The following is a 20,526-nucleotide window of genomic DNA, read 5'->3' as shown; positions in this document are numbered from 1 at the left end:
AGGTTGTCTTAGGGAACTAGACACCCTCCTGCAAGGGTGTCCAAGGGAAGAAGATGTCCTCTGGCAAGGGTGTGTAAGGGAACAGGATGTCCTCCTGCAAGGGTGCCTAAGGGAACAAGACGCACTACTGCAATGGTGTCTAAGAGGACAAGTTGCCCTCCTGCAAGGGTGTCTAAGGGAACATGACACACTATTGCAAGAGTGTCTAAGAGGACAAGAGGCCCTCCTGCAAGTGTGTCTAAGAGAACAAGATGCCCTCTGCAAGATGCCCTCCTTCAAGGGTGTCTAAGGGAACAAGACACACTCCAGCAAGGGTGTCTAAGGGAACAAGATGCCCTCCTGCAAGGATGTCTAAGGGAACAAGATGCCCTCCTGCAAGGGTGTCTAAGGGGACAAGATGCAGTCCTGTAAGGGTGTCTTAGGGAACAAGATGCCCTCCTGCAAGGGTGTCAAAGGGAACAAGTTGCAGTCCTGCAAGGGTGTCCAAGGGAACAGGACGTCCTCCTGCAAGGGTATCTTATGGAACAAGATGCCCTCCTTCAAGGGTGTCTAAGGGAACAAGATGACTTCCTGCCAGGGTGTCTAAGGGCATAGGACGTCCTCCGGCAAGGGTATCTTACGGAACAAGATGCCCTCCTGCAAGGTTGTCTAAGGGAACATGATGCCCTCCTGCAAGGGTATCTAAGTGAACAAGATGCCCTCCTGCAAGGGTGTCTAAGGGACCAAGATACCCTTCGGCAAGAGTGTCTAAGTGAACAAGATGCCCTCCGGCAAGGGTGTCTAAGGGAACAAGATGCCCTCCTGCAAGGGTGTCTAAGGGAACAAGATGGCCTCCTGCAAGGGTCTCTTAGGGAACAAGACACCCTTCCGCAAGGGTGTCTAAGGGAACAAGAACTCCTGCAAGGGTGTCCAAGGGAACAAGACACCCTTCTGCAAAGGTGTCTAAGGGAAAAAACACCCTCCTGCAAGGCTGTCTAAGGGAACAAGATGCCCTCCTGCAAGGGTATCTAAGGGAACAAGATGCCCTCCTGTAAGGGTATCTAAGGGAACAAGATGCCCTCCTGCAAGGGTGTCTAAGGGAACAAGATGCCCTCCTTCAAGTGCGCCTAAGGGAACAAGACGCACTACTGCAAGGGTGTCTAAGAGGACAAGATGTCCTCCTGCAAGGGTGTATTCGGGAACAAGACGGCCTCCTGCAAGGGTGTCTAAGGGAACAAGACGGCCTCTTGCAAGGGTGTCTTAGGGAACAAGACACCCTTCCGCAAGGGTGTCTAAGGAACAAGACGCACTCCTGCAAGGGTGTCCAAGGGAACAAGACACCCTTCTGCAAGGGAGTCTAAGGGAACAATATGCCCTCCTGCAATTGTGTCTATGGGAACAAGACACCCTCCCGCAAGGGTGTCTAAGAAAATAAGACACCCTCCTGCAAGGGTGTCCAAGGGAACAAGACACCCTTCTGCAAAGGTGTCTAAGGGAAAAAAAACACCCTCCTGCAAGGCTGTCTTAGAGAACAAGACGCCCTCCTGCAAGGGTGTCTTAGGGAACAAGACACCCCCCTGCAAGGGTGTCTAAGGGAACAAGACGCCCTCCTGCAAGGGTGTCTAAAGGAAAAAAAGATGTCCTCCTGCAAGGGTGTATTCGGGAACAAGATGTCCTCCTGCAAGTGTGTCTAAGGGAACAAGACACCCTACTGCAAGTGTGTCCAAGGGAACAAGATGTCCTCCTGCAAGGGTGTCTGAGGGAACAAGATGCCCTCCTTCAAGTGCGCCTAAGGGAACAAGACGCACTACTGCAAGGGTGTCTAAGAGTACAAGATGCCCTCCTGCAAGGGTGTCTAAGGGAACAGGACGCCCTCCTGCTAGGGTGTCTAAGGGAACAAGACACACTACTGCAAGGGTGTCTAAGAGGACAAGATTCCATCCTGCAAGGGCGTGTAAAGGAACAAGATGCCCTCCTGCAAGGCTGTCTAAGGGAATAAGACAACCTCCTCCTGCAAGGGTGTCTAGGGGGACAAGAGGTGTCTATGGGTACAAGATGCCCTCCTGCAAGTGTGTCTAAGGGAACAAGATACCCTCCCACAAGAGTGTCTAAGGGAACAATATTCCCTCCTGCAAGGGTGTCTAAGGGAACAAGACACCCTCCTGCACGGATGTCTAAGGGAACCAGATGTCCTCCTGCAAGGGTGTCTAAGTGAACAAGATGCCTGCAGCAGGGATGTCTAAGGGAACAAGAATCCCTCCTGCAAGTGTGTCTAAGGCAACAAGACACACTACTGCAAGGGTGTCTTAAGGAACACGATGCACTACTGCAAGGGTGTCTAAAGGAACAAGACGCACTCCTGAAAGGATGTCTAAGGGAACAAGATGCCCTCCTGCAAGGATGCCTAAGGGAACAAGATGCCCTCCTGCAAGGTTGTCTTAGGGAACAAGATGTCCTCCTGCAAGGGTGTCTAAGGGAACAAGACACTCTCCTGCAAGGGTACCTTAGGGAACAAGATGCCGTCCTGCAAGGGTGTCTAAGGGAACAAGATGCCCTCCTGCAAGGGTGTCTAACAGAAGAAGACACCCTTCTGCAAGGTTGTCTTAGGGAACAAGACGCTCTCCTGCAAGGGTATCTAAGGGATCAAGACGCCCTCGTGAAAGGGTATCTTAGGGAACCAGATGCCCACCTGCAACGGTGTCTAAGGGAACAAGATGCCCTCCTGCAAGGGTGTCTAAGGGAACAAGACGCCCTCATGCAAGGGTGTCTAAGGGAACAGCACGTCCTCCTTCAAGGGTATCTTAGGGAACAAGATGCCCTCCTGCAAGCGTGTCTAAGGGAACAAGATTCCCTCCTGCAAGGTTGTCTTACGGAACAAGACGCCCTCCTGCAAGGTTGTCTAAGGGAACGAGATGCCCTCCGCAAGGTTGTCTAAGGGAACAAGACGCCCTCCTGCAAGGTTGTCTTAGGGAACAAGACGCCCTCCTACAAGGGTGTCTTAGGGAACAAGACACCCCCCTGCAAGGGTGTCTAAGGGAACAAGACGCCCTCCTGCAAGGGTGTCTAAGGGAACAAGATGTCCTCCTGCAAGGGTGTGTTCGGGAACAAGACGGCCTCCTGCAAGGGTGTCTAAGGGAACAAGACGGCGTCGTGCAAGGGTGTCTTAGGGAACAAGACACCCTTCCGCAAGGGTGACTAAGGGAACAAGACGCACTCCTGCAAGGGTGTCCAAGGGAACAAGACACCCTTCTGCAAGGGAGTCTAAGGGAACAAGATGCCCTCCTGCAATTGTGTCTTAGGGAACAAGACACCCTCCCGCAAGGGTGTCTAAGAGAATAAGACACCCTCCTGCAAGGGTGTCTAAGGGATCAAGATGCCCTCCTGCAAGGGTGTCTTAGGGAACAAGACACCCTACTTCTAGGTTGTCTTAGGGAACTAGACACCCTCCTGCAAGGGTGTCCAAGGGAAGAAGATGTCCTCTGGCAAGGGTGTGTAAGGGAACAGGATGTCCTCCTGCAAGGGTGCCTAAGGGAACAAGACGCACTACTGCAATGGTGTCTAAGAGGACAAGTTGCCCTCCTGCAAGGGTGTCTAAGGGAACATGACACACTATTGCAAGAGTGTCTAAGAGGACAAGAGGCCCTCCTGCAAGTGTGTCTAAGAGAACAAGATGCCCTCTGCAAGATGCCCTCCTTCAAGGGTGTCTAAGGGAACAAGACACACTCCAGCAAGGGTGTCTAAGGGAACAAGATGCCCTCCTGCAAGGATGTCTAAGGGAACAAGATGCCCTCCTGCAAGGGTGTCTAAGGGGACAAGATGCAGTCCTGTAAGGGTGTCTTAGGGAACAAGATGCCCTCCTGCAAGGGTGTCAAAGGGAACAAGTTGCAGTCCTGCAAGGGTGTCCAAGGGAACAGGACGTCCTCCTGCAAGGGTATCTCACGGAACAAGATGCCCTCCTTCAAGGGTGTCTAAGGGAACAAGATGACTTCCTGCCAGGGTGTCTAAGGGCAGAGTACGTCCTCCGGCAAGGGTATCTTACGGAACAAGATGCCCTCCTGCAAGGTTGTCTAAGGGAACATGATGCCCTCCTGCAAGGGTATCTAAGTGAACAAGATGCCCACCTGCAAGGGTGTCTAAGGGACCAAGATACCCTTCGGCAAGAGTGTCTAAGTGAACAAGATGCCCTCCGGCAAGGGTGTCTAAGGGAACAAGATGCCCTCCTGCAAGGGTGTCTAAGGGAACAAGACACCCTCCTGCAAGGGTGTCTAATGGAACAAGATGCCCTCCTGCAAGGTTGTCTAAGGGAACAAGATGTCCTCCTGCAAGTGTGTCTAAGAGAGCAAGACATCCTCCTACAAGTGTGTCCAAGGGAACAACATACCCTCCTGCAAGGTTGTCTAAGGCAACAAGATGCCCTCCTGCAAGGGTGTCTAAGGGAACAAGATGCCTTCCTGGAAGGGTGTCTTAGAGAACAAGACGCCCTCCTTCAAAGGTGTCTAAGGGAACAAGATGCCCTCCTTCAAGGGTGTCTAAGGGAACAAGAGGCCCACCTCCAAAAATGTCTAAGGGAACAAGATGCCCTCCTGCAAGGGTGTCTAAGGGAACAAGATACCCTACTGCAAGGATGTCTAAGGGAACAAGATGCCCTCCTGCAAGGGTGTCTGAGTGAACAGGACTTCCTCCAGCAAGGGTATCTTACGGAACAAGATGCCCTCCTTCAAGGGTGTCTAAGGGAACAAGATGCCTTTCCTGCAAGGGTGTCTAAGGGAACAGGACATCCTCCTGCAAGGGTATCTTACGGAACAAGATGCCCTCCTGCAAGGATGTCTCAGGGAACAAGATGCCCTGCTGCAAGGGTATCTAAGGGAACAAGATGCCCTCCTGCAAGGGTGTCTAAGGGAACAAGATACCCTCCGGCAAGGGTTTCTAAGTGAACAAGATGCCCTCCTGCAAGGGTGTCTAAGGGACCAAAATGCCCTCCTGCAAGGGTGTCTAAGGGAACAAGACACCCTCCTGCAAGGGTGTCTAAGGGAACAAGATGCCCTCCTGCAAGGTTGTCTAAGGGAAGGGGGGGCGCTAGAGGGCGCACTACAGTATGGCCGCCTAACGGTGAGGCTCCTGTAGCCTGGGACATAATTCTACAATTATCCTGCTTCACCACCGTCGGAAAGCGCTGAAACTGGGAGAGACTGTGGACCAATATTATATCTGCACTCGGTGAAAGTTTGATGCGCTTACATGTTGATGGCGCGAAGTTACAACTATTGACAAACCCCATCGGGAGCTGTGCTGGAAGGTCGCGACGCGCAGAGCCGGGTGCAGTGACTAGGAAACACCGCGTCTGCCCACGAGGCGCGCGGGCCTAAAGGTTGCGAACCGAGAGACTGCACCTTTGCATTGGCGGGAACCCAGCCGTACTGTGGGGCGTTTGTGGAATATTAAAGGACATCAGCAGCGCTAAGCCCGACCTCTGTTGATAGAAGGTGGGTGCAAGTATCGGGACATATAATTGCTAACACATTGCCGGAAACGCACAAAGCCGGCGGCCGATTGTCAGGACACGGGATTGAGCTCCAAGGCCGCGGAAGACGGCGCACAGCCACGATTTACTGGGGGTGCGGCAAGATCAGAGACGGTGGGGCGAGTCGCCCGTTCGCAGGTGCTTAGTGGCGAGCGGAGGTGCAAGGCTGCTACGCGGACGGTGTCAGTCATAAAACTTTTATTCGGTTACCATATTTTTGTAGCCATAAAAAGTACATATAACATATAAATCAAGCAATACTGAACAATAAAAAGCAACAGCGGGCTAAATAGTTACATCAGTGAGTTAAAAATTTAAAAAGAAAATGTTACAAAAAATACTCAACAAAGTAAAATTTATTGACACACTCTGGGGAATTAAGAAGATGAGGATTGCACTGGTCAAAGGTTACACTGATAATTGATACATGATTTTAAGAAGTTGGCTACACACTTTGCTGGATATTCTGATTCCAAATATTGCAGCGGACGGTGAAGATTGCCTGATGCGCGAATGCTGGAGATGTTATGAGGAAGGGATCACTGACGGTCATCATCCCTTTTTATTCTGCACATTCGTCGATCTTGAACATTACATATTAAAGAGAAGCGTGCTCCCTGTCAGTCACAAGGGCCTTGATTGTTGGGATCTCTGGAGCAGGAAGGCGAGCGCATGGAGCAGTGTGTGGGTCAGGCGGAAAGACTGAGGACATAGCGCACCGATATTAACGCAAGACACAGTGTAGTGCAAAATTGCTGCTGGTGCGCCGATGTCGCAGTGGATATCCAGAGGGGCCATGCATTGGTGTTGGTGCTGCCCTGCAAAGCCCCTGTAGCGACGCTGCAAGTTCGACTGGGGCAAGAGTGAGGCTTCCTTGTAGCCGCAATTTTGTGAACTAACGGTGAGTTCATTGAAGAGTAGTGCAAATACAGAGAGCTACGTTGCAGGCACAGGTACGAGGGTCTTAATTGCTGCATCGTTGCTGGCTAACTCATGGTGAAGACTAATTAAGGAGGAACGTTCACCCACATGAATGCTGACCTGAAACGGGCACAGGGTACGGACTGGTGAAACCAGGGCATAGCTGGAGTCTGCAGTGCAGAGGCGGGCTACCGCAGTGAACACGTGCAATCGCACTGCAGCCTAGTGCAGGTGGCTGCGACCGAGGCATAAAGAGATAGAGGAACTCGCAGTTGATCCACCAACGACCGAGTGTGGCATAATGGGTCGACCAGATGCAAGACAGCCGAAACTAACGTTTGACAACTCGAAAAAAAGGTTCAAATAACAGTCAAGAGAAGAACCCATCGCAGGGTGCTGATAGGATGTCTGGGGAACCGTTCACTGCAGACATGAATACACAAAGTCTTCTACAAGAGATTAGACAAGGGTTTGCAACAGTAGTGGAGAAAGTGGATAGGATGTCGTCTCGTATGGATGCCATAGTCCACAAGATGGACCAACATGAAGAACGGATCGTCGAAACGGAACGACGCATCTCGGACAATGATGATGTTACTGCAGGGCATACAACACAGCTAGCCAGAATGGAAAACCTCTTGAGGGTCATAGCAGCCAAACATGAGGATTTAGAAGCCCGCAGTAGACGGAATAACATACGTATCACAGATGTGCCGGAATCCACCAATACGGGTCGTATGGAGGAATATGTTGAAAAACTGCTCACAGCTGCAATTGGTGCTGACGCATTCTCTACTCAATTTATAGTCGAGAGGGCTCACAGATCGCTTGGGCCGGTACCGAAGCCAGGCACCCCTCCGAGGCCAATAATAGCGAGATTGCTTAATTATAGGGACCGGGACGTGGCGCTTCGAGCGGCTCGCACCAAACAGATACTGAACTATGATGGCATATCCTTTTCAATTTACCCGGATTTCACATCGATGGTCCAAGAGGAAAGGCGGAAGTTTATCGCGGTTAAAAAGAAGTTGAGGGCTGCTCAGATAGAGTATGCTTTGTTGTATCCGGCAAAACTTAGGGTGACTCATCAAGGGAAGCAGAGATTCTTCAATAACCCGCAACAAGCTGAGGACTACTTGAAATCGCTGAAGCTGGATCACAGAAGACCGAGAGAAGAGGGACCTGCGGGTAGGGCAGGGACACCAGATCCGGAGGATGAATCCTGAGCATGCACTGTGCACGCGAACGACAAGACTACTTGGAGAAGGGAGGTTTGCTGGGTGAAGCGCTGCTGGCCCATTGAGCTGAGGACGCAGGACATTTAGCGACTGGACAGCGCTGTACTTCGATGGTTCGGGTGGTAAAGTATCCCAGGCCCCGCCCCCCCCCCTATCACAGCCCAGAGGAACACATGGTCAGAGGGCTGGGGGAGGGGAGGTGGCAGTGTGACCCACTAGATGGTTCCCTCAACGGGTATTCCCCCTGGTATCGGACTAATGACTTACTTTTGACTGTTTTGGTTTTTGCACTGTGGGTTGTTTCTTTGCAGGGTGGGTGGGTTGACCGCAACACTGGCAAGTTGGGGATGCTGCAGGGTGGGAGTGCTGGGTGGGGGGTAGACCAGGTGCAGGTTGTATTAGCTTTGATAATTGTGGGGTGGAGGTTGTTATGGATATGTGTTCATGTATGCGAAGGGAAGAGGGGAGGGGGGGTCGAACGGGGAATGTCTGACATGGTAGGGGGATGTCAGTGGGTGGGGGAGGGGACGGGAAGTGTGGTTACAGTGGACTATGGTTACGAATGAGTTTACGAAGTCAGTGGACGTTTTACTATGGTACAGACGAGCGATGGTCAGTGCAGGTAGACAAAAATACTGCCAGGGGCACCGGTAGGGCAAATGGCTGATGATGGGGTGAGTAGGCTATCAATAATGTCCTGGAATGTGCGGGGCCTAAATGATGCCAGAAAGGGTAGGAATGTAGTTGCATACTTGTATAGGCATAATGTGCATACAGCCTTATTACAGGAGACACATATACACCCACGATCTGACCCCAAGATTGCGAGTAAATGGGCGACGATTAGGAAATTTTCATCATATTCCTCGTATGCTAGAGGGGTTGCAGTGTTGATCAAGAAGTCGCTTACATTTCAGGTACTAGGGGAGATCCTGGATCCTAACGGTGCTATGTGATATTGTGGGGCAGATTGGGCACTGATGTTGTAGTGATAGTGAGTTGTTATGCCCCTAACGTGGACACCCCAGACTTCTTCACAACAATTTGGGGGCATGTGATGGGAGTGGGAGCTACCCATATCATTTGGGGGGGGGGGATTTTAATTTTGCATTGGTCCCTGGAGCAGACAGGTCAGATGGAAGTGGTCAATATAACCGACAAGCGAGAGATGTCCTACTGGGCATAATAGAGGAGGCAGGACTGGTGGATAGCTGGAGGTTCACTCACCCTGCGCATAGGGAGGGAACGCATTTCACAACATATGCCAATACATGGGCTCGCCTTGATTACTTTTTTGTGTCCCGAGGACTTAGTACAGGCATGAGAATAGTGGCACATCTGCCAAGGACATATTCAGACCATTGCCCAGTGTTGGTACAACTGGCTGCACCAGGACATGATAGAATACGACCACCATGGAGATTGTTCCCCTCTATATTGCTAGATACGGTGTTCAAGGTGGAACTGGGAGAAGAAATAGAGGCGTTTTTTCCTAGGAACAAGGGATCGGTGGCAAGTGTGGAAATGGTGTGGGAAGCATTTAAAATCACGATTAGAGGGTTCTGTATATCCAAGAGCTGCGGGGTGCTGCGGGACATTAAAAGGACAATCGGGAAGTTGGAGCGAGAACTGAAGGAGCTTGAAACCGTAATGACAAGGGGGTATGATCCAGGTGTGCATAAGAAATTCAGAGACAAGCTCTCGCAGTATGAGGAAGAGGCAGCAAGGGAAGTGAATTATAGGGGAAAATACTGGACTGCACGGAGATACTGCCAAGGGGAACAACCGGGTAAAGTACTTGCAGCTATAACGAGGAAACCGCGATTTAGTACCTCTATACTGGAGATTGTCACACGAGAGGGTACGCGCTGTCAGGATACACAGGGGATTCAAGAGGAGTTTTTGGCACACTATGGGCAGATGTATACCTCACAACAAACGAGCGTAGTGGATGTGGGGAACTTCCTGGATGATATTGCGCTCTGCTGGTTAAGTGATGTACACAGGCTGTTTCTAGGAGCTCCTCTAGAGCTTGATGAGATAAGAGACGCAATTATGGCACTTGCTAATGGTAAGGCGGCGGGTCTGGATGGACTGCCCGCAGAGTTTTATAAGTGTTATGTAGATACTATGGCGCCGGTCCTGAAGGAAGTCTATGAAGAGTCGCTGGAAGTTGGGGAATTGCCGGGATCGATGAGGGAGGTAGTGATAACTTCCCTGTTGAAACCGGGCAAGGACCCGCTGGACACTGATTCCTATCGGCCGCTGTCTCTCATCAATTGCGATGCAAAGATCCTCGCTAAGGTACTCGCCACGCGCCTATCACTAATTATGTCTAAGATAGTATTGCCAGATCAGGCTGGCTTTGTGCCAGGACGTGCCACTACTCATAATCTTCGCACGCTGTTCTCCTTGATACCAACTATCGCCCCGGAGCTCCCAGTCGCTGCCATATTCCTCGACGCAACTAAAGCGTTCGACTCGGTTGAATGGAAATACCTTTTTGCTATATTGCACAGAATGGGATTTCCGAAATTGTTTGTGGCATGGATAGAGTTGCTTTATGCCAAACCAGTTGCTAGAGTGGTAATTAATGGTGTGCTGTCATCTCAGATACCAATAACAAGGGGCACCAGACAGGGATGCCCCCTTTCCCCTTTACTTTTTGCTATAGTGATAGAACCACTGGCGTGTCGTATTCGTCAAAAGCACAGGGCTAGTGCCTTCAGCTGTTTTCAGCGCCAGATAGGGCTGTCATTATATGCAGATGACATCACGTTATATGTGAAAGACCCTCAGGTCTACCTTTAATCCTATTTTGCGTGAATTCCTGGTCTTTGGAAGGCTCTCGGGGGTGCAGATTAACTGGAAAAAATTGCAATTTTTCCCGCTCACGAGTGCGGTGACGAAATTTCAGCTGGATTACCCACTGGAATGGTGCGACACAGATCTTCGCTACCTGGGTATTGTGATCTCCCTGGATAAGGAAGAGACACTTAGACTTAATTATGGTGTAGCCATCACAAAGCTAGCTGACAATGTCACACGTTGGATGACGCTGCCGTTGTCTATGGCAGGTAGGGCATCGCTTATAAAGATGGTGGTGCTGCCGCGGTTTCTGTATCTCTTTCAGAATGTTCCTTATTACCCTGGCGCTTACTTTTTTCAACGATTGAGGTCGGAGCTTCTTCGCCTCTTTTGGGGAGGCAAGCAGCCGCGGTTAAGATGGTCCATTTTAACTCAGCCCTATGAGAAGGGAGGTTTTGATGTCCCGGACTTCGAGATCTATTATATCAGTGCCCAGGCGCAGTATGCATACCATTGGATAAATCCTACACCTTTTATGCCGCAAATTGCAGCGGAGGATTGGATTGCACGACCTCTTCCCCTCAGTGGCATGATACAGGGCACGGTGGAAGACATAGATACACCGTCCACCACAGTAACGTGTACCATAGACGCGTGACCACAGTAACGTGTACCATAGACGCGTGGCGTCGACTGACGAAAGTCCTAAAGGTTCCGCAGTTGTATTCCCCCCTAATGCCACTCACATACCACCCCCGTTTATCGCTTTTGCAAGAGAAGGGATTCCAGCTAATGTGCAAGCGTGTTAAGATTGCCAAGTGGAGCGACCTGTTCCTTAATGGGCAATTCCGTACCAGGGAACAGCTGTTTCAGGGAGTGCAGCCTACTCCACTGGAGGTATTTTATTATTTCAGACTGAGACAGGGGTTGAGGGACGTATTGATACACTTCCCGGATGAACCAGAGGTAGTTCTACCATTGCATGCCATGCTGCTGTCGGATGGACGCCATCTTGTCTCTAGATTGTATAATAACATCAGATTACAACGTGCGGGATTCGAGAGTCCGGCACGCCGGTTGTGGAGTGCAGATATGGGCCACGAAATTACCGAAGAACAATGGAACTATTGTTGTGCCCTCACGGCTAATATATCTTCTAGTAGTAGACTGAAAATTATTCATTTCAAATTCTTGCACCGATTCTATTATACGCCAGCTCGTAAGCTGCGTTTTCAACTGACAGATAACGATAGATGTGATTGATGCCATGCGGAGGGGGCGGGATTCATCCACCTGGCATGGGAGTGTCCCGGAGTGCAAGAATACTGGTCACAGGTACATGATGCATTGCAGATTATGACGGAAGGGGTGATCCATAAAGACCCATTAATTATGCTATTGGGATATACACTGAATATACCTAAGCCAATTCGGAGGTTTGTTGACGCTGTACTACTGCTTGCAAAGAGGAGAGTTGCTTGTCGCTGGGGTAGGGGGAGAGCCCCTAAGTTTAAGGAATGGCTAGAGGATGTAGTCTATTGTCAGGATCAACATAATATTTATGCTGATTTGTTACCAGTTCGCAGCAGACCAAAAGATATCTGGGGTCCTCTGCAGGTATACCTGTCGAACACTGCAACGCCACATGACGATTCAGATGTTGTCAGCCAAATGTGTGAACCATAGATAGCAACTTTCAATTTTTCTGCCTTCTAACACTGACGGGGGCGTCCCGATAGACCTTCTACTGTATAATGTAGAGAATTGCTGAAGACTTAAGGATGATTCCCTTATAGAATGCTAATCAACCTGACTTGCGGACCCTGTTTCCCCTGTCCCTGTGACTATACTGATTGGCACTGTGCAGTGTGTGTATTGCTGGTATTGGAGGGGACCGACATATGTATATTTCTTGCCTGTTCAGATCATTGGCTCGAACAATGTACCTATATGATTGTTAAGTGATTGTAACTCGTATGAATGTAACCTATCTGTCGGTTTTCTGTTAACTAAGAAACTGATAAATAAAGGTTTTAAAAAAAAAGGTTGTCTAAGGGAACAAGATGTCCTCCTGCAAGTGTGTCTAAGAGAACAAGACGCCCTCCTGCAAGTGTGTCCAAGGGAACAAGATGCCCTCCTGCAAGGGTGTCTAAGGCAACAAGATGCCCTCCTGCAAGGGTGTCTAAGGGAACAAGATGCCTTCCTGCAAGGGTGTCTTAGAGAACAAGAAGCCCTCCTTCAAAGGTGTCTAAGGGAACAAGATGCCCTCCTGCAAGGGTGTCTAAGGGAACAAGATGCCCTCCGGCAAGGGTGTCTAAGGCAACAAGATACCCTCCTGCAAGGGTGTCTAAGGGAACAAGACGTACTCCTGCAGGAGTGTCTAAGGGAACAAAATGCCCTCCTGCAAGAATGTCTAAGGGAACAAGATGCCCTCCTGCATGTGTGTCTAAGGGAACAAGATGCAGTCCTGCAAGGGTGTCTAAGGGAACACGATGCCTTCCTGCAAGGTTGTCTTAGGGAACAAGACACCCTCCGGCAAGGGTGTCTAAGTGAACAAGATGCCCTCCTGCAAGAGTGTCTTAGGGAACAAGATGCTCTCCTGCAAGGGTGTCTAAGGTAACAAGAGGCCCTCCGCAAGGGTGTCTAAGGGAACAAGACGCCCTTCTGCAATGGTGTCTAAGGGAACAAGATACCCTCCTGCAAGATGCCCTCCTGCAAGGGTGTCTAAGGGAACAAGATGCCCTCCTGCAAGGATGTCTAAGGGAACAAGATGCCCTCCTGCAAGGGTATCTAAGGGAACAACATTCAGTCCTGCAAGGCTGTCTAAGGGAAAAGGACGTCCTCCTGCAAGGGTGTCTAAGGAAACAAGATGCTTTCCTGCAAGGTTGTCTTAGGGAACAAGATGCCCTCCTGCAAGGGTGTCTAAGGGAACAAGACACCCTCTTGCAAGGGTGTCTAAGGGAACAGGACATCCTCCCGCAAGTGTGTCCAAGGGAACACAACATCCTTCTGCAAGGATGTCTAAGGGAACAAGAAGCCCTCCTACAAGGTTTGTTAAGGGAACAAGACGCCCTCCCGCAAGGGTGTCTAAGGGAACAAGAAGCTCTCCCGCAAGGGTGTCTAAGGGAACAAGAAGTCCTCCTGCAAGTGTGTCTAAGGGAATAAGACTTCCTTCTGCAATGGTGTCTAAGGGAACAAGACACCCTCCTGCAAGGGTGTCTAAGGGAACAAAACGCCATCCTGCAAGGTTGTCTTAGGGAACAAGAAGCCCTCCTGCAAGTGTGTCTAAGGCAACAAGACTCCCTTCTGCAATGGTGTCTAAGGGGAGAAGATGCACTCCTGCAAGGGTGTCTAAGGGAGCAAGATGCCCTGTTGCAATGGTGTCTATGGGTACAAGATGCCCTCCTGCAAGTGTGTCTAAGGCAGCAAGATGCCCTCCCACAAGGGTGTCTTAGGGAACAAGACGCCCTCCTGCAAGGATGTCTAAGGGAACAAGAAGCCCTCCTACAAGGTTTTTTAAGGGAACAAGATGCCCTCCCGCAAGGGTGTCTAAGAGAACAAGACGCCGTCCTGCAAAGGTGTCTAAGGGAACAAGAAGCTCTCCCGCAAGGGTGTCTAAGGGAACAAGAAGCCCTCCTGCAACTGTGTCTAAGGCAACAAGACTCCCTTCCGCAATGGTGTCTAAGGGAACAAGATGCACTCCTGCAAAGGTGTCTAAGGGAACAAGACGCCCTCTTGCAATGGTGTCTATGGGTACAAGATGCCCTCCTGCAAGTTTGTCTAAGGCAGCAAGATGCCCTCCCACAAGGGTGTCTTAGGGAACAAGATGCCCTCCCACAAGGGTGTCTTAGGTAACAAGAAGCCCTCCTGCAAGGCTGTCTAGGGTAACAAGATGCCCTCCGCAAGGGTGTCTAAGGGAACAAGATGCGCTCCCAAAAGGGTATCTAAGGGAACAAGAAGCCCTTCTGCAAGGATGTATTCGGGAACTAAACGCCCTCTGCAAGGATGTCTAAGGGAATAAGACACCCCCCTCGCAAGGGTGTTTAAGGGAACATGATGCCCTCCTGCAAGGGTGTTTAAGGGAACAAGACGCCCTCCTTCAAGGGACTTCAAGGGAACAACATGTCCTCCTGCAAGGGTGTCTACACTTTGAAAGTTGTGGACCAGACTGCAATTTTATTCCTACATTTTATATCAAAGAATGAGATGATACATCAGGATGCGATACGACATGAACTTTGACACTGAAGAGTTAACAGGGGTTGAAATCAGAGTAGGCTTTCAAATGAAACAATCAAAACCAATCAAAAGCCATCTGAACCCAACTTCACCCCTTTGTTAAAACGAAAAGAACAGCTAAAAAGTGATTATAAGTTGAAAGCGAGAGAAACATTTCATTACTGAAAGCACTTGTCACTGCTTTGTCATTAAAACAGCAGCTTGTCTTTCAGTATGTCTGAGGTGTCATCCTTCAGATGGAGATTTTGACAGACACCTCTTGCTTTCTTTATACAGAAAATTGTGCAGTGTGTGCAGTGGAACAGGGGTCACAGCACCCAAAGTAGAACTACTAACGTAGAATGGGCGTCATTTCACTAAAATGCCAGGGGTAGTGGAAGGGACATCACACACCATTTGGCCTTTACTTTAAGCCCTCCCCCCACACCACACACACACATGACTAAACATACACACACATTCATGCACTCCCTCTCAAATAACCAAACTCACCTGAAAGCATGCATAAAACATTCATTTTAAAGTTTTTCTTGCGTACCTTAGCTGTCAGATACGGTCATACTCCATGTTTTGTACACTAGTAGTGAATGATATTATTCACCATTAGTGTAATAAAAAGATTGTCAGAAAACCAGGAAAATGGAGGTTCAAATGATGTCCATTAGAACAAGATGCTCCTGTATTCCAAGCACTGATTTTGTCACCTCTGAGGCCAATGGTTGCAAAGGCAGTGCCATCAGTAGCAAGGGGCAAGCCAGTGGTCGAAACCGCTACTCCTGGTGACCCCTAAATGATGTTCATGAGCATGGGGTGAAGGTCAATTTTCTTTGATTGCATTAGGGCCCATGGAACCCTTGCTTTCTCACTGGATGAAGTTTGTCTCCTTTATTGGGAAGTAGGACTAGTTCTGGAAGCTACTCCACAGGTTGTCGTTTCCATCACCTCCAATAGTAAGGCGTGACCATGCCACAGATACATTGTGAAGGCACCATGGCACTCCATGAATATTCTGTTCAAGTCACTCACTTTCCTGCTCTACCCAGTGCCTCTGTGCCAGGCCCTGAGACTGCAAGCAGTGGCATCATACCTGTTCACTATCTTCAGAAGTGCCCTGCTGGCAGCCCAAGCAGAATTACCAGAATATCCCCTGACCACACAAATGGGCATTAGAGGGAGGCAAATGTCCTGGGGCAGAGCTGCTGCAAGGGGAATGGATAATGATTCCAGTAACTGAGATCTCCCAGCACTGTAGGTAGTCTCTAATGTCCATTTCCCAAAATGGACCGAACAGGCTCTAAATCGGAATTTTTTTTTATTTCAATGTTTTTGCTTTAAAAAAGTTGTATCCAAAATTCAGGTAAAATGGTTTTTAAATTCCCCTTAGTTGCAGAAGCCAATAATTCCATTCTGTAGATTTTACACCTTTTAAATACACTGAGGAACAGATTTATTGTAATTTTATGCACCGCAGCGCAGCAAGGCTGTGAGAGGGAGAGAACAGAATGGAGCCATATCTTATCGGATGGGGTGCACTTTTCCTCTCTCCCAGCTTTGGTGCTCTGTGTACTGCCTAGTGCCAATGCAGGCCCTCTTTCACCATAGTGCAACGGTGTCTGTCTTACAGACAGGGCTGTTTTTGTACTGGAAAGAATAAGTTCCTGCACAAAAACGATATTTAAAGCCATATTCCCCTTTCATTGCGTGGCAAGATGCAGTTACATGAAAAGAGGAAGTAACAAGGAGAAATAAAGATATATCTCGTTCCGCCTCGATCAGGGAGGGGCACCATTTTGGCTCAAACCTGGATTTATATCTCTTTGTAAATTATGGTTTGAGCCAAAATAAATGTACGGATGCATGGGAATGTCTACGCTCCACCCATGTAAAGCCCACCTGAAGTAAAACGAGTTTACCTGGCTTAGTAAATGCCAAAAAGGGTTTTTTGTTGGCGCTGTGCAAATACAGAGACACAGCCTCCAAACAAAATCTTATTCAATCTGGGCTCGAATTTCTGAGACTATAAAAAGAGGCATTTTTCCCTAAACTGAAATCTTGGTATCGTTTGTATGCAAGGACCTGCTTTCCTGTCACTCAAATAAATGCTTTCTGGCCCTGATTGCATTTTAATGCTGATCCGGAAACCCACTGATTTAGAGCCAGCTGCTTTTAATTTATGAAAACCCAGTTCATACTCCTCTCCAGGATGGGGTACTGCAGCATTGCTTTTATTGAAATACAGAGTGTGTTTCCACCAAAACATCCTTCAGATGTTCTTAGAAACACCCACGAGTAAGTTTAAAGTACATCAGAGGCAGAGACATGGCAGGCCTTCTTTCAAGGGAATAGGTGGAACTTGCTGTGAGTGCCTCTTGTGTGCAGTGCAGCCTCTTAGCCCCTCAAACATTCATGACCTAATTATTTAAGCAGGAATTTACATTAGGGTGTAAGAGGTGATGTTCTGAAAGATAAGTGTACCTTCCATCCTTCTGCTTTTCAAACGGTAAATATGTTGGAGAAGTATGATATTATGTTTTAACTTTCCTTGTAGTTTATCTATGAATGAACGAGTGATGTCAGTGTTTAGAATGTCTAATGTACGTGTCTGTGTTCCACCTTGGCAGGGTCACTGGAATTATTGGATTTTGCTGCTGTAATATTGTCAGCAAAACTATGGATTTGTTACAGTTGAAGCATAATCCATAATCTGCAGAATTTAACAAAAAAATAGTTTCTAGCTCAAATGGATCTAAAGTTACTAAAAAACGCGGCAACACATGTTGTTGCACAACAGAAGGCCCTTTGCAAAGTTGTCTGGTCATCTTTCTGTTGGTTTTTGCTTCATTTAGGTGTCAGACTGGTACTAATGAGGTGAAACCTTTTCCCAGATAGTGTTAACATGTATTCAAATAACACAAAAATGAGTAGATAAAAAGCAACTATTGCCAAGAGTACACATCATAAAGTGATTAAGAGTCCAGGTAAGGAGGAACATGGACTTTTATTCAGTAAGATCAAAACACAGCATTCTGCACCACTGACATTTAGTAACTGCCAACCTGATACACACTGACCATCGGTTACAACAGCTGCCTGTGTACAGTCCCTTAGAAACCAAGTTGCCGCTAAAACCATTGGGGATCAAACATGTTTCGCAAATTCAACGAACACTACTAGCTCACGCTCCTGACCCTTTCCTACCCTTGTGAGAGACATGGAACAAAGCTGGGACCTTAGGATGCTGACTGATGGAAGGCCAGAATGGTATCTTGCACATTGGCGATCTTGGCTAAACTTCGACTAGTCTAAATGCACTCCCTTCACAGAATATATTAATATATTACACTCCAGAACGATTGCACAGAAGTAATGCTGGATGACAAGGGTGGACTGTAGGCCCAGCGTACCCTTGTAGGCCTATTCTACTTGGTGGCCAAGCACTACATAGCAAACACTACAGGGATCCTCGGCCTCACACTTTGAGAGAATGGCACACTGGCATGGAAAACGGTTGCACTCTTGAAAGTATGGTATACAAGGCGAGAAGGTGCCCGAATAAGCATTACAGTGTCTGGGGACAAGGGATGGATTCATGTACTGACAGCACCTGTCTACCAGGGAAGCATCATAGCTTTACACGCCCCACGTGTGTGCCCTATCGCTTCCCGCATAAACCTATCAACAGTTATCACATTATGAACTCCTGTATTGAACTGCTGATATTAGTGGTGTTTTATCCTCATTGCCTATTATGGAAATGATAAGTGTTCTATCTGCAATGCCATTTTTCTTATTCAAAACAATAAAAACATTTGGGAAAACAATAACTGTCACCATCGAACCTAGACAGAAGGAATGGAATGTAGTAATGGGGAAAGGGAATGGGGGGTGAAGGGTGAAGAATGCAAGGGTAAACCACAAAAATATATCAATGCTAATACATTTATATATTTTTCTAGAACCTCGACTCAAGTGCCTGGAGTTTGAAATGGTAAACAGCAGATATATGTTCATTAGAAAAAGCTATATTTATGGATATTGAAGCGTTAATCATAAAGTGAATGTTGGCTAAACATTAAGATTGTGTTATCATTGTGTAAGCTAGAGGTATTATTTTTGTTGACTTCAGAAGGGTGAAACATTGGTTATCCACACTGCATAGCACAATGTCCTTAACATAATTGGCAATCCTTGCCTGATGCCTCGTGGGGATCAGTTGTGCTGTGTATTTGGGATTTACACCACAGCCTTTGATGCTGTTCTGTGTAATGCGCTTTTTATGGTCCGGCTTGACAACCCAGACAATTTATGTGAGCATCACTAGAGAGGGGCTTTGGCTCCGCCCAAATGTTGGGTGTTCCAGGAGTACATGTTTTGATTGGGCAGAAGTTGTGTACTTCCACCAGAAAAATGGGTGTTGTTTTTAGTTAACAAGTTGACTGACCTTGAACTTTTAGTGGCACACATGATATATTAATACACCTTGGATAACTAGATAATTTATGTTATTTGTCTCTCTCTGGCAGCAGCACAGATGTAAAGAAGGAAGTCGTTAAACTACATGGATTTTTATGTTTGGCTTGACAGTGCAACTGTCACTTGACCTTTTAACTCACACCAATGTTATTCTACAGTTCTTTGCTTCCACACAAAGACATATCCATTCCTATGCTATTTATTTGCAATACTTCACTTTACCATACAATATTCCATTCAAGCCAGACCTATTGGCATTGCCAATGGGAGTCCCACTGAAATTTGTTCTAGCACCTGGTCAATTGTAAAACTGGCTTGAACAGGATTGGGAAGCGTAGGAGTGGGCTAGGTATTAAATACCCCACTGAGAGGTTGCCGTCATGGAGCCCCATGAAAAATCAATGGATTGCTAGTCTGTCCACCTGCCAATTCCCTCGTCTCACTCAGAAAAGGAGGTGTTAGAATTGGGGGTCTCTGGTTGGCGCAAGTATGCACTTGTGACAAGCAGGGACCCTCTCCTCTAAGTCAGGGCGAAGGATGACCCCTTAGAATTACCCTTGCTCACCCTCTAGGTGCGTGGCGTGAGCAGCCAAGGCTATTCTCCAGGCGTTATTCAGTTAAGCATTTGTAATCACACACACAGTAAAATGTACCAATCCCCCCACAAATGGACACCAGGCTGTGAGTATATAAAAATACGCTTCTTTATGTAAAAATATATATATGTAACTCAACAGACTTATCACAAGACCAAATAACGTTTTTGTTGCACCACAGGTTGTAAATAGGCAAAGGTTCTTAGTTGTAGCTTTCAATGGTTGTTTGTTTGTTCAAAGAAAATAGTTCGTTTCACTCTCTTTCTTGATGTCTTAAATTCCACAGTTCTCTCAGTGTTCTCTCCTTTCAAAAGAAAGCCTCTCTCTGTTCTGGGGCTTTGGGACCCTCCCTGGGCCTTCGGCGTGCCTTGCAGCGCCTCTCCTGCCTTCAAGGGTGAAACTGACACAGCCCCTACCAACTCTCACGCATCGGGCGTGAGCACGCCTGTGCCGGCCCCGGCTCTTCCTCTCAGCTCGAGGACAGAGTTAAAGGCGGGCCGGCCCAGCAAGCAGTGTAGCAGGTAGGGGGGAGCTCGGGGTCCCTGACGGGGAGTGCAGACGGAGCACTCAGCTCTGACTCACCCGTGGGGACTCCGGGCACTCGGAGACTTCTCGGCTCGGCTCTCAGTCGAGCAACAGCTGGAGGGCAGGGAAGGAAAGCGTTGCGGGCCCCGAGCCCGAGGGAGACTTTGCAGAACACTTCAGTCACTTGGATCAGAGTCGGCACAGGCTTGTGCGACTCCAACGATGG

The sequence above is a fragment of the Lissotriton helveticus genome, chromosome 4_1 (assembly GCF_964261635.1).
Source record: "Lissotriton helveticus chromosome 4_1, aLisHel1.1, whole genome shotgun sequence".
Classification (NCBI taxonomy): Eukaryota; Metazoa; Chordata; class Amphibia; order Caudata; family Salamandridae; genus Lissotriton; species Lissotriton helveticus.
The sequence above is the reverse complement of the archived record's forward strand: the minus strand, read 5'-3'. Positions refer to the sequence as shown.